The 14,990-nt window shown below is 39.9% G+C and overlaps 1 protein-coding gene across 10 annotated transcripts in view; it reads left to right on the plus strand.

Moving 5' to 3' along the window:
• The window catches only part of zfhx3b (zinc finger homeobox 3b), a 313,149-nt gene that overhangs the window by 233,921 nt on the left and 64,238 nt on the right, over positions 1-14,990 (plus strand). The gene's annotated exons all lie outside the window — the stretch shown is intronic.

Below are 14,990 nucleotides of genomic sequence, written 5' to 3' on the forward strand. Positions count from 1 at the left end.
CTGCAATATAATCTTAAACGTTCAATATAAACACACATCCTCTCCTTGAAAATGTTGACTCCATTCATGTCCTCTTCCTTAGCCTAAAATGGTTATTTTACAGAAAATGCATTTTCATTAGTCCACGCTTTTAAATAGATTTATTTTATAGTATATTTTAACAAGCACATATTAAAAGCCAGGTGAGCAAATTTGCTGTCCAATCACTTTAAAACCTAAAAAAAACAACTATAAAATAATTTTGCTTTATGCATACTTTATTGCAACCACTGGGCTAGTATGCAGGTCTACTTTCTATAAAGAATGAGTACTGAGAGAACCTTAGAGTGATATTAAGGTGATGTTAAGGTTTTGTTTAAAAGGTTAAGATGAGAGACAGGCTCAGATTAATGTCACCAAAGAGGTCCAGGACAAAACGAGAAGGCGAGTTTAATCTGGAAGAACAGAGAAAATCCCTAGTTTTACATGCTCATTAAATCGGCATAGCACATTGAACATGAAATTTTAAGAGTCCACAGTCATGATCTTTCTGTTGGACCAATCTCCATTCTAATGATAGTCTTGTATTAAACCATATAAATGTGGCAACTCATTTCTCATCCTCACACCTTTTGGGTGGGATGGCTTGCTGAAAAATGAAATAATGTGCACTTTATATTACATTCTATGTATGATTTTCGCTTTGCAGCCAGCCCAAGAGAAAAAGAGAACTAGATTTTCTCATGTCTAATTTTCTGCTCAACTTTTGAAGAGAAGACATATGTCATAGCGCTGCTTGGGCTGTGGAGGGATTAAATATGTACAACACATCTAGGAATGATCATTTTTATGACTTAAGCTTCTTACGTTGGTGCCGTGTTTCTTAAAACTGGTACATGTTCACTGAAAAAACGTCCAAAACGTACCTGCATTTTCAACCAGAGAGGATTGCTTAAACTCATCTAAATCCTCAACCAAAGATGACGATGCAGAAACAACAAAACATGCTTGTTGACAAGTATTAGTTTATGACTCACAAATGTGATTAGTGGACAACAAGTACATGGCTGTTAGGCCTCTTGGCAGCATTGACTCTGCACTTGGTGTCACAGTCTTAGCACTGTTGAATTTACTGTCTTGGTAGAGATACTGGCAATGCAAAACCCTTATTAGCCTACGCCTGTAACCTCAAACTTGGCACTTTATGCAAGGACAAGAGAGGAAAATCCCCACACATTTAGTCTTCCCTAAATGAAGCTCATACAAATAGCTCAATTTTCAACCTTTTCTGGGAAAATAAATCAAATCAACATACACAGAGTGTAAGATGTGGCTGACGCCGAGGATGCTTTGCCAAAATCAAACTGGTTTGCATTAAACAGACCCTTTGTGTGCACAGCTCTATATAAATTGGACCCTGTAATTACTGGAATTAAAAAGGGAGGTTGAAACCTAGAGCTAAGCTGCATGGGATAATTTGAGAGTCTGTGGTATGTGGCCCATATTAGGGCTTTCTAAAAATATCAACCCCACCACCTCATGTATTGGAATGTTCCAAAAGACCACAGAAACATCTAGCAAGTCACCCTTACCACACAGACCACCAAACATTGGGGGGGTGATGACTTCTTTTGCAGTGAAATCTGCCCTCTGATGACAGATTCCATTCTAAGTAATGCAGGCTCTGCCAACATTCTCTTGTATTGTGAGGCTGAATTTCTTCTTTGCCAGGTTGGACAATTTTTTTAATTTTTTTATATGTACCTCTGATTATGATAGCCACCCAAGTGACCCCCAAACATCCCTCTCAAAATAAAATAGCTAACTTGTGTGCAGTTTGTTTTTGGAAGATACGTGCCCTCTAGCCTCTATTCTCCTTTTCCAGTTCTACATGTGAATATGATAGCTCTGATACTAATAGACAGCCTCAGGGCAAACTATGTGTTAGTTTGGAGGTGAGATGAGTGGAACTAATCCAGCTCTTAGGCTCTGGCTGCTCTGGCCAGACAGAATGGGTGGGGCCAAACAGGCCCTAGCTTCCAGTCAGAGGTTCGGGAAAAAGGGAGGAACATGGGTGGTGTGTTGGGGGGCGTAAGGGTTAGCTGGCAACCTTCCTTGTCTCGTGGGCCGGTGCAATCGACGGTAATTGAGATTGATTGAATGTTATTTTTCTTCTTGCAAATGTAGTCCATTAGCTTGGCACTTGCATAATCAGTTTAGAGCGCAGTTAGCTGAATGTAATCATGTTCCTCAGTGTCTGCTCGCACAAAATCCACTCCAGATGCCGCTTGGCCATGGACTGAGCGACAGAGAGTGCCGCCACTATCAAATAAGGGCTCTTTCTAGAAAATCCTGACACCCCTGCCTCCAAGTCTGGGTTTGCATTGTTGAACATACGCATCAACAATGTTACTAGAAGAATTCACTGTCGCTTTATGTATCATACCTACACAACCTTTGAACATATGATGTGTGTGTATGTATGTGTATATGTATATATATATATATATATATATATATATATATATATGTATGTATGTATGTGTGTATGTATGTATGTATGTATGTATGTATGTATGTATGTATGTATGTATGTATGTATGTATGTATGTATGTATGTATATATATATATATATATATATATATATATATATATACGAGTGAGAGAGAGAGACAGAGAGATAATGTTTATGTATGTATATTTACCAACATGCAGTGTATAGTCGAGTTCAGGGGCTGGCCAATGACACAAAACATCTGTCTTTGATAGTGACGGTACAATGATTTTACCCTCCAGTGCGTTCCAGAAGAGTTAATGTACACTCCAGCATGATGAATACGTATTTATAAAATCCACAGAGCAAAGAGGAAAGAGACTGTAAAGTAAATGAAGGGATTAGCAGCTTCATGGCATCAGCATGTTTCGTTGATGATCCTTCTCACTGGCTTGCAGGTTTGGTGATCTCTTTACATCCGTGATTAGAGTCGCCACCATTTATTTCTGCAATGAGCTATAGCCTGTGCTTGAGGGATGAGCTCTAGTAAGTTGTAGTTCCACACTTGGCACTAAATGTGAGGCCAAGTGTGACCGGTAAAACAGATGGTTGACTTTGACGAGTTTCCAGATCTGACCCGTCATCAGGGTTATCGAATGTTATAGCCCCTGCTGTTCTTTGCTACTCAATTTAAATCCTTTCCCATGGTTTAGAACTTTCAATCATTTTACATATGTGATGAGAAAAAAAAGAATGTCAGGTAATGTTAGAAGCTTCTTGGCAATATGACATCAATCTGGACCTTGGTCTAGCCCTCTAGACATCTATGAAGAGGAGGTGTAGGAGCAGTATGGAGAGATGGGGTGGGGGGTAGGAGGGTGGGAAGGATAGATACTCTAATTATCATGCTTGGCTATGATTGTTCAGTAATAGTGCTCAGTGGGAAAGGTTGCAGCAGTTCCAGGAAGAGCTGAGCGCTGATTTACTGGTACTACCGCTCTAATAAAGCGCTTGCTGCACATCCTGGGAGACAGCCCATTCTCCCATTTTACATGCAGAAGCTTTAGATTGCACACCATAGTAGACATACCCACACACAGTGTATAAGTTAGAGTTAATCATCACATATTGGGGACTTCTTCCCAATTCATATTGTTTTGACAAGTGTTTGTCATCACCCCACGTGTGTTATCTAAAGTTAAATGGGTTAAAAGTCAATCAGGTACAAATACAGATCAAGTCTTTTAACACACTAAACCAATTGTGACCGTTAGCCTGTTTGTTTAATAAGGTGCTTAACCTTTATTCAGACTATTTTTCTACTAAAACCTTCTGGAATTTCCTAATCCTAGAGACTGCCACTCAAAAAGGAGAAAAAATATTTATTTTAGTATGCTCTTGCATAGCTGCTTTTAGTCAAGATTTTGTTTGTTTGTTTTGTTACATGCTAGCACATTAGAGGTTGCCTTGTGGCTCAGATGAAGGTTCGTTATGCAATTTCTGTCCTAGTGACCAATTCAGCTAGAAATCCCTGACTAATGGCAACACCCGGTGGACCATGTCTATGGCTAGCAAAAAGTTGCTATGATGATTGGCAGATTGACAATCCCGTGACTCAATGTAGTTCTAAAACTGAAGGGTTGATGAGAGTGAAGCAGGCAGGCTTACCGGCTCTGTGCCATCAATACATCAGTGGCTTAGTCACCAGATTAATGGCCTACGCGTGGTTGAGGCTGCAAACCTACTCATCTCTGAGGTCTGTGTTCAGTAGGGCTCTACATGAAAGCCAGTTTGGATGATCAGACTGATGAGGAGTCAAGATACCTTTGCTCTCATAGGCCAGAGACAATTCATTGGGACCCTTGTTCTGGTTGGACTGTGGAACATGTATAGTTGTATAAAGTGCTAATGTGTGGATACATCCCACTTGCTCCTTATTCCTTTGTTCTTTCATCTGGGTCTTGGAAACTTACAATGACATCTTTTGATACAGGGCACTCATTTGGAGTCTACTAGTTAGCCCAGTGGGACTCGTTGGTGTAGAGTTTTAGACTGTACCATGTGGGAGATGTATATATGCAATGCAACATTCTTATTTCTGATTGAATTTGAATGTGGGAAAGTCTTTGCACCAACAAATTGGTCTCCCTTATGTAATCCTGGTGATCCAGGGCTGTCCAGCCTGAACTTACCGTGGCTGTGTCCCCATCATCTAATTGGGAATTGAGTGGGCTCACTCCATTACACTTAGTCTCTTTACTTTGAGGTAAAGTAATTACATTTGGATTCGAAAACTCTTGTTTTTTGTTTATCATTTGCAAGCACATTTATGCAAACTCCTCAAATTCAGATTTATTTGTTACACAAAAGTCTCTGTGACTTACCAAAGCTTTAGGTTGGTTAAGTTATGGCTGTCCATCCAGTTTTTACCTAATTCACCATGTGCTGGTGTCAAGGGCTCAAAATGGGAGCTGTAAATCTATCAGCGTTATGTGGATGATGCTTCCTCCAGATGTAGAAGAAAAGATTTCATTCTTCGGTAATTAAACGACGCGGCCCCGAGTGTCATGCGGTTTTTATTGGGGCCTCTGGAAAATATCATTTGCATCTTGTTTTCTCATCATGTGTCTGATCCTTCAATGCAAAATATGGAGAAAAGATAGATAATAGAATCCCTTGTTTAAATTATTATGGAATGATGTCAGAGGCAGCGATGGGGAACGTTGGGTGGAGGCTCAAAGGGGTCAAAGGGATAGTCTTGGGATTGAGGCAATTTTATAGTTCCTCAGAAGAAGTATTTTAGGGGCTAAGAGTTCTTTTTCGGATCCAGGAATGTTCCCAAACGTTATCTTTCCCACGGGTGTCGTCTTCTACACCTGCGTTTTACTTTAGAACTTCTCCTGGAATAAGAGAAAATGGGTTTGAGTGGGAGAAAGTGATAGTCAATGAAAGAAAGAGGCACCAAGAACAGTTGGGGAATAGAATGCTCTTTAGCTTTTCAAGGGCGCTGATACTTTATGGCCTTCACATTCCTCCATGACAAACTGATACTCAAAATAGACTTGGTAGTCAAGGAAAAAAAAGTTGTAATGTGTATTACTACACAGTGAATTTAAGCCCTGCCCATATATCACTTGTGCTCTTTTCTCACCCCTTCACTCTATCACTTTTATTTGGAAATAAAAGCAAGTGGTTTAAGTATTTTCTTTTCATCAAGACAAACAGTTTTAAGTAGTATTCACATAGATGCCCTTCTTGGCAGATCATTTTATTGTGTCAGTCAACATCAACAACTCAGCAAGAGCCCTGAAATGAAGAACAGCTGGATCAGTCAAGCATAAATCCTACCTTCAGATGACCAGCTCTGTCACTAATTAGGAATTTCCTTAATATCTGCTGGTTAAGTTGGAGTAGCCATATTGAAATAATTTGAAGCATCGAGGCTGTCCTTGCAGCTACTGTTGAAGTGATCTCTCATGGAGCTGTTCAAAGTTGAAAATGGGAAGATGTGAAATGAAATTTGTCACTCAAATAATTGATGCTGAAATACACACAAATACATTATCGCAACATCTCATTAAAGCATTTGGAGAGGGTTTGCTTGTCAGCAGTATAAATGGAATAAAAAATACTTAACTCTATCCTCACCATTTATTTTTATTTTTCTTAAGCAGACCCATCATAAGTATTGTGAACACTGCTAACAAAAATACTCCTTTACTTGTGTTTTTTGGCTCACATATGTTGGTCAAAGAGCATTTATGTATGCACATATTTAAGACAGACCACATCTGGAGGTTCTGATTCTTTCAAATGAACATTCCTGCAATGGACCCCACCCAGTTTTCAACTTAACTTTTAAATCATTAAACATGATGAAGCCATCTCCACAAAGTCAGAGGTTTATATACAAAAATCAAACACCATCTGCCATCCCTGATCAGATGCAACAGCCATCAGGCCAGGGTTACCAAGGCAGAACAGGAAAAGCCATTAACTGCCAATCACTGCATCGATCGACAAGCCAGCTCACCACTATCACCCCATCGGCCCCCATCCGCCCCAGCCCACAGAAAACACACACACACACACATTTTATGCACCGTTACTGTACAGTGCACGCAATCACATGTAGAATTGCATTAACATTATCTTTCTTGTTCTCCTTTTATGCGATTTGATGGCCAAAATGCTAGTCTGCTTGGTTTTATTCCCGCTCGACTGACTTATCTTTTTAATTATCTCAAGTGTAGATTGCATTTCGCACACTTAGATTAAGGTTTATATTTATTTATTTATTTTTAAGGAGCTCAGTAAACAGAGTGTTTACATCAAAGGGCAGTCAAAATATTGTTTAAAAGATATTTCCTGTTGAGTGTTGCTTGGTTATCGCTTCATTAATGTAATGCATCTCGGGGAAGTCTGCTCCTCTGTCAGAACGAAAACAGGCACTCACTCCACACTGCTTAGTTCACCGCAGTTTTGGGACCAAACCTTTTAGATTTAAAAAAATTAATACTAATAGAGTCAGTAAAGGGCAACAAAAAGAAAGATTGATTCCTCTTTGGTTTCATCTACGTTTGTAGTAGTTGTGTAGGCCATTGGAAGAATATTTGCCCACTTCCTAAGTTAACAGAGATGTTGTATATCACAGTGATCTGGATCAGGGGTCACGGCTGAGAGGAGCAATTACACGGCGTGGATCCAGAATCTCTTGGACTGTCCAGTTATGTGTTCTGTAGGTGGAAGCAGGTGAATTTAAAAAGTCACAAAAGCCATGCACTGCAATGGTTGTATTTTTTTTAGTAAGGATGATACATTCATTATTGGCGCCAATGAATGCATGGGACGTGAACAACCTTAACGTCCAGCTTTCACTCATAATCTGATTAAGGCTGAATATTTTTGATGATTTAAAACATCACACTTGGTCCTGTCCAGTCAGCCTTTTTAGGAGCCACACAATAGCCAGCGACAGGGCAGATTTCATGGATGAAGCCTGGATGCTTGACATGTTACGTCTGTGGGGAGCTCGTGCGTGCAAATAGATAGGGAGGAAAGGCGGTCAAAGATAGAACCCAGACCAGCCATTTTCCTTGTTCAGCATATAAATATTTGTGCAGCTGATTTATAAACTGTTGAACAAGAGAAGAGATGAAAGTGAGCACTGATGTTTATTCAACCTTTTTTTCAGGGGGAAGGGGGCTATTAATGACAACCTTATACATCATGCGGCCAATTTCCCACTGAGTGCATGCCCCCTAAGCATTTTAGGAGCTTCTACCCCAGGACTGACCTTAATTGAGGTAAAGGACTTTCACCTAGGTGTGTTTCTGGCAATGTCATGGTAGCAGTGTACGGAGGAGGAGTCACCATGTACCAACGGTGGTGTGTTAGCATTTGTCACAGTGGACAGCTGCACATGCTGATTCTGGCAGCCAGCTGGTCAGACGCAACACAAAGGCCGAGTCTCCAGTACGACAGTTACAAGGGATTAGGAGGGGGGTGAGTCCCTGTGTCTTTAGCCTGTGCGTGCGTTCGGGCTTGCATAATATTGTACGTCCAAATAGTGTTTTACGAGAAGCTGCAAATTTATATATATATATATATATATATATATATATATATATATATATATATATATATATATATATATATATATATATATATATATATATATATATATATATATATATATATATATATATATATATATATATATATATATATATATATATATATATATGTATACACACACACACAAAGATTCACCATATCCTAGCACAGGTCCCAATCAAATTTATCCTGGTGTCAAAAAGTACTCCCCTCCGTCTTTGGACCGGTGGTTGATTAATAATAGCTCGGAGAGTGGCAGCTAACTGACCTCGGTGGGAAGAAGGATAGCGTTGGTATTAGGGCAAAAGAGAGAAGAGGGAGGGAGAAAAAAACCGATACCCTCTACCCCCTTTATTTTCCGACAGCAGGACATATTTTACCTCTTAGCTTTAATATTTATCTGAATAATATTTCACAATAATTCGAATTCGCACCAAAGTGCACCACTTCATTTCTAGAAATCTCTGCCAATATTTACATTTCAAAGGACACACATTCCTAGAAAAAAAACAATGTTTCACCACTGGCGAGATGTTTCTAAATTGGGTGACCCCAGACATATACAGTAAATAATTAACATTAAAACAAATGTTACCTAAAAACCCATCAACATCACATAACTAAAATGTAATAAAACATTGAATAGTTAACAAAATGTTTCAGCAAGCGATACATTACATCATTACTTACAGGCTATGTGAAAACATTGACTACAGTTTAGCAATTTCCTGTGGCATGACTTGGTCCTGCAAATCATAATTTAAACTTATCCTCCTATTCAAAATGTACCACAGTATAGCAGGGGCACAATTCAAAACACATTAATTGTGTTTTGTAAGAAAAAAAGAAATTCCAAACATGCAGAATTTTAGAGCACAGCTTTTGCCAAATGAGCTCACTCTGCCCATTCATTTGTGTTTCGACAGTCAAGTCAACATCCAACAACAGCCACACTAGAAGAATCGGAGCAAGTATATAGTGTCGATTGTTTTCACGCCACCGCATCTCAGTTAGTGTGCAGTGAGTTCAAAGTCCTGCTCAACATCAGACAGCTGATGCTGAGTGAGGCTGACTAGCTGCATGCAGCCTGTGGTCTGCAATGGTTACTGAATTATTACTGACGGTTTTGGGGGTAACTGTCCGACCACAGGACCGAGGAGTATTAATCATTTATCCGATTGTCCGCATGTGCTGATTAATCAATTTGAGAAGGAGCTGCAGGATTAACTACCCTATTATTCGGACTGCAAGAACAGATAGGAGGGATAAGACTTTAAAATATCATATTCCATTCATCAAGTATTTTTAGGTCTCTGCTGATAAAGGTGAAATAAAAACTGAAGCGAGATTAGGGCGAGTAGCAACACGGGCAGGAGGATAACAGTGAAGGGAAGGGAGGGTGAAGAAAAAAAAAGTCTTAACTGCAGCTTGTGAGCTATTTCAGAAGATGGGTGAAAGGCAGAGCTTTGTATTTCCTCAAACCTGGCACAGAAAATCAAGTTGTGCAGCTGCGAGTGAGAGAGCAGCGAGGGAAGGGGGGTGGGGAGACGAGAGAAACAGGAAGTTGATGGGAAAATGATAGCTGTCTCCACCTGGAGTACAGCGTGAGGCGTATGTTCTGCGGGAAGGCAAAGAGGAGAGCGGCTCCACTACTACTTACTCTCTTTAGGTAAGTTGGACTCCTCCAACAATCGCCTTACTCCTGTTTACACCCTTCACTATCTTTGCAGTCTATAAATTCTCAATCTGCCAACTGTTTAATGTGTTGTGTCATGTGGTAATGCCTTTGATTCCGACATGCCTCCCTTTGTAAATACAAGAAGCCCTTAAAAAGGCTGTGGTTTCTTTACAAGCATGGCGCCCCCGGCGCTTTGGTTGGGAATGCACTGACAGAGACTGGGAGAGTTAGTGAGAGAGTGCGAGGTGGTTAGAAACTGTATACTCTTCCTATTGCTCCTCTTGCCAAGCGCTCTCCTTTCTGCCTCCGGTTGCGCAGGCAGGCAGTGAGTGAGAAATGCAAGAGGGCGGAGCGTCGCCTCTCTCCTGCCTCAACACTGCGCCATCATTATGCACTTTTCAGCAGGTTTTACCTTTAACACTTTCCTCCCGGGGTTAAGATTAGTGCTCACCGTGCTTGATTTACTGCACAATTACCCAACGGGAGCGCTGTCTGATCAATAAACAGGAAGTGGCAAAGTGGTCATCTTTGAATGGCAGTTTGGAGGCTGTTTCTAGCAGTTTTCAGCATGTAACGCCAGCCAGTTAAATATCTACCTGATGGAAGATTAGGCACACCCAAATCTGCAGCAAACGACTACTCGAGGGGAAAGATGACACATCTTTTTCCTGACTTGTGCCATGAACAAATGTCTTGTAAGGATATCAAGAAAAAGTTGTGTCTTGATGTGATTTTCCATGTGTATGCTGTCAGGTAGCCAGGATAATGGAACAGTCACATTTACTTTTTAGTCTTTGGTACTTACAGGCGCTTTCACAAGCATGACTGAATGCAAATGGCCTCCTCCAATTAGCAAAGCCTCTGTTTGATTTTTTTTTTTTTTTTGTGATGACAACTACATCTCAGCAGCAATTATGCTGCTCTGGGAATGATGAGGGTTTAGTTTATTGATCCTCATTGATTGGGATGATCAATGAGCACTTTTGTTTCTTTCATAAGGAAAGTGAAAATATAGTGTTTTCCCCCCTCCCTGCCTCAGCTAATGAGCACACTCAATAGAATTTCCTCGTAAAAGTGTATTGCTACACAGGGTCCACATGTATTTGTGGCAGAGTTGCAAATACTCAAGGGGTTAACAGGAATGGGAGTTTTTAGAATGCCATTTGTCAACATGAGTGTACCTTCTCATGGGAATAGATCTAGTAGTTGACTATATCAAAACATTGATTCTGGATTTGGCAGAAGAAGCATATTTGCACCACAACAACAAAAAAGTTTAATTTAGGCTGAATTTTTTGTCTTTACTAAGTAGCTAAGGCAGGATCATTGGCTACACTCAAACATTCTACTTCACCAAGGAACAGATATTTGATCAATTTCCAATCAGTTAATACTAAAAAGCTAACATGACTAAACAAACAAGGGACAACACGAATAAACTCCAAATATATTAGTTAATTTTAACTAACCATGAAAATCATGCTGATGTGATGCATCTTCAGAGTAGTTTTTCTTCTCACTGAACATTTTTCTCATAGTGAAAGAATGCATATGCCTCCATTTTTTCCCAACGTAAAGACTGCAGTATCTAAGTGCCATGTAAGCTCTGCACTCCTCCAAGTTGCAGCATTGTGTTTTCCCAGTCGTGAAGTGCTGACCAGTGGAGCTGGTGGGTGTTTGGTGTACATATTGTGTGAAGAACCCTCAGCTGCCGTTTTCACTCCAACTGAGTACTTGACGCTCCATGCAAATAAGCCCACATATAGACCCACTCTACTTTTTCACCTCCACTCAACCCCACTCATTAATTTTCATTTTAAGAAGAGGCACCTCTTGAAGACCGTGTTGCTTTTGTCATGGTAATGCTTCTAATAAAGATAGCCCCATAAGACAGGAGTTAAATATTGACACTATCTGAACACATAATCACTGTCCTTAATAACATTGTGTGTAGCGAGCTTGTACCCAGTCTCCTCTTTACACTTTACTATGAATTTTACATTAAACAGTATACTGCATAGTTAGAAAACATACAGTGTTCCAGCTACCGCAGCCTTATTACGTAACCTGAAGCAACAACCAATTAAGAGGTGATAAAATATTTACACTACCAAACCAAGGACACCAGGGGTGAAAGCAAGATAATATGAGCCCGCGGAAACCTTATTCCGGTTTGCTTACTACCGTTGTCTTTCAAAATCATGGAACGCATGTTTGACAAATACAAGACCAATTTGTAATTGAACATGGAGGTCTTCTTGATTCATGCTAACCAGTGAAAAATAGGAAGTGGACACACAAGATGGACATGTTGACTTGCCCATCCAGATGAGAACAATCCTTTTCATTTAGTTTTGCTGATTGGCCCAGGAACGCATAGCAATGAATCTGCATTCATGTCCATGTGCTGTTTGTTCGCCCAGACTAATTGTGTTTGGGTCATGTTCCTGCTCTGCATTTAATTCACATTGACTGCATTAATCATTGCAAGTGGTGTTTGCTTGCGCCTTAATACAGCACCCTTTTGTTCCAAACTCACTTGCTCCTTGAATCACTAAATTTCTATCTTTCGTTTACATCAAACAACATTTTTTTCTGCCTATTTTTTCCTGGAAAAGTAAAGCCAAATTCAGTTTTGGACTCACTTATATAGCTGGATCTGAATCTTTCATTTTGGCCCATTTACAATTATAATTTAATTTGTTGAGTAGTGGGTCTGCTCTCTACTTAGCGACTGTTGTTATACATAGGTTGTCATTACTGAATAGCTTAAGGGCACAGGTGGAGTTTATGGAGATGAGGTTGAGTTTGTCTTTCAGAAGACCCAAGTTTGATAGGATTGGAAATCAATGGAAGATTTAAAGGAGTGATAGTGAGTCCATTGGTAGAAAGATTATCATGATGGCAGCTGGGCAAAAGAGCAAGAAGACCTAAAAGAAGGGTGACAGATATATTGGGAGAAGGCATGAACGGTTCGGTGTTTGAAAGTAGGATGCAGAAAACAGGATGACCATTGGTTTGAAGCTAGGCCCATAGGCTAACTCAATTTGGGATATTATTCCCAACATTCTCTTAAACAACAACAACACCAATGACTCGCTAGCTGCATTGCATGCCGCTCACATTTTATTGCATTTGCTGGCTCAGATTTATAGCCAGAAGAAAGGACTGTAAAATGCAATGTTTGTAGGTGTAGTCATTTTCATGTAAAAATAAATGACACAACGTTTAAGTTGTCACTAGTTTCACTTGACGCTCAATGCAACTGTTAAAGATTTGTTGAGAGATTGCCCTGCCCAAGAAGACAGATATATTCAACAGAATCAAACTGGGAGCATATACACCACAACATTAGCTCAGCAAATTCACCCCAATGGAAAGCTGTCGCTTCAGAATTCGGTAATAGAGAAAAGTAGACGGGCAAGTCCTGAGTTGTTCTGTTCAGCTTCCAGATGGTACATTGCCAGTAGTCAGTTGTCTGCTGCTGTTGTTTGGGTGCCCCCATTGACTCCACCCTGTTCCAACCCCCTCCAGGCTGACATATTGTACTACAATTTTGGCAAGTTCATGCCAGAACAGATTTAATAAACACATCGGGAGGTTAAGCTGTTAATTAGCTACCTTCAGAAAATGGCTTCAGCTGACAATCTATCTTTTTTTCAATTCTATTTGGGAGGAGGGGGTTGACATTTCCTGTCTCTGTATTGTCAATCCGTTGGGTTACAAAAGCAAGGCCCGGCTCATTAAGAAGTGGCGAAATGTGTTTATCTGGATACGATTACAAGTGTGTATTATGTATGTATGACCATGCTTATCCAAATGTTCCTAATGAGCGAGACCCTGGATGGCGGCATGAGGCTCCTGTGGGCATAGACTCAGACTCGTTATCACCACACAGGACCATTGATCTCAGCGCCACATGCATGCTTTCCCCCTTCTGGCCTTTCAAAGACACTTGCACATGAATTATCTGGACACATTGGTGATGTGATTGAGGGCCTTCATTTTTTAGCCTGGCATTATTGAAAGAAAAAATAGCCAACCCTTGTTTTATGTGTCCTTATGGACAAGTGCATTATTCAACCCCTTTTCAACACAGTATACATTTTAACGTACATTATATTACCAATGGATTGGGAACCTCCGTCTGTCCAAGTGTGGTCACGTTGACATGTTCTCACAAATCAATCCTTGTCCCAATCTTGAGCCTTGTCCTGAAAGTGCGACGATATTTACCCAGTGGCGAAGCAAAACTTGCTTTAAGAAGTGACTTTTTCGCATACATGTCATTGTGTATTCTTTCAAATATGCCTGTGAATTATTTGTCAATTGTTATTTGAAAACAGTGCTGTCACCATAGTACTGAACAAATTAATTAAAATGGACTTCTTTGTATATTTTAGAAGTATTTTGTAACCTAAATCTATAGCAGTGCAAGAGTGAAATTTCCTGAAATGCACCCACTAGTCTCACCAAGAACTGACACGTTCTCTTTTTTGAAACTGCCCTGTCGCCACGGAAGTCCAGTATGGTGATCATTAAGGCAAACGCTGTCTTCGCTCACACCTTGTCAAGACATGTAGTGACTTGCTTTACAGAATACTACTTGCCATCTGTGGAACAACACGTTTACACAAAAAGCACAACATGTTTTATACAGTATATGTGTTGTCTTATGCATTACTACTATTGGATTAAAAGCACACTTTTTTTCAAAACGGAGACGTTAGTAAAAAATGTTTTCAATATGACACATCTTCGTATTTTCACTTTCACGCTACTCATGTACGTGTAGCCTATATCGTTTGTGTCTTTTGTATGAAGATACATTATTGCATATTTCACACAAGAAATTACAATCATACCAAATTGAACGGTCCGCTGCTCAAGCAAGATGCCAGTGGACATGCAAGGATCCTGCCTTACAGCTCTGATATATAAACAAATGTACAAATGCTTTCACATAACACATACCAGCATAAATATTCAACAAGGCCCGTATTTGTGTCTTCATTGATTTCTTTCCTTCTGCAATTAGGTTCCCATTGTTTACTTTCCAGCATCTTACTCATTTGAACAGAATTCAATAATCATTGCTTTATTTAATGTTAAAATAACAGTGGTGGGTGTGAGGCACGGCTCACTGTTTTGTCTTTAAAGCATAGCCATATACACCACCCCACCTTTTGTTTTCCCTTACTACTTTGTTTCATAGCCTTGCG

The sequence above is a fragment of the Stigmatopora argus genome, chromosome 2 (assembly GCF_051989625.1).
Source record: "Stigmatopora argus isolate UIUO_Sarg chromosome 2, RoL_Sarg_1.0, whole genome shotgun sequence".
NCBI classification, from domain to species: Eukaryota; Metazoa; Chordata; class Actinopteri; order Syngnathiformes; family Syngnathidae; genus Stigmatopora; species Stigmatopora argus.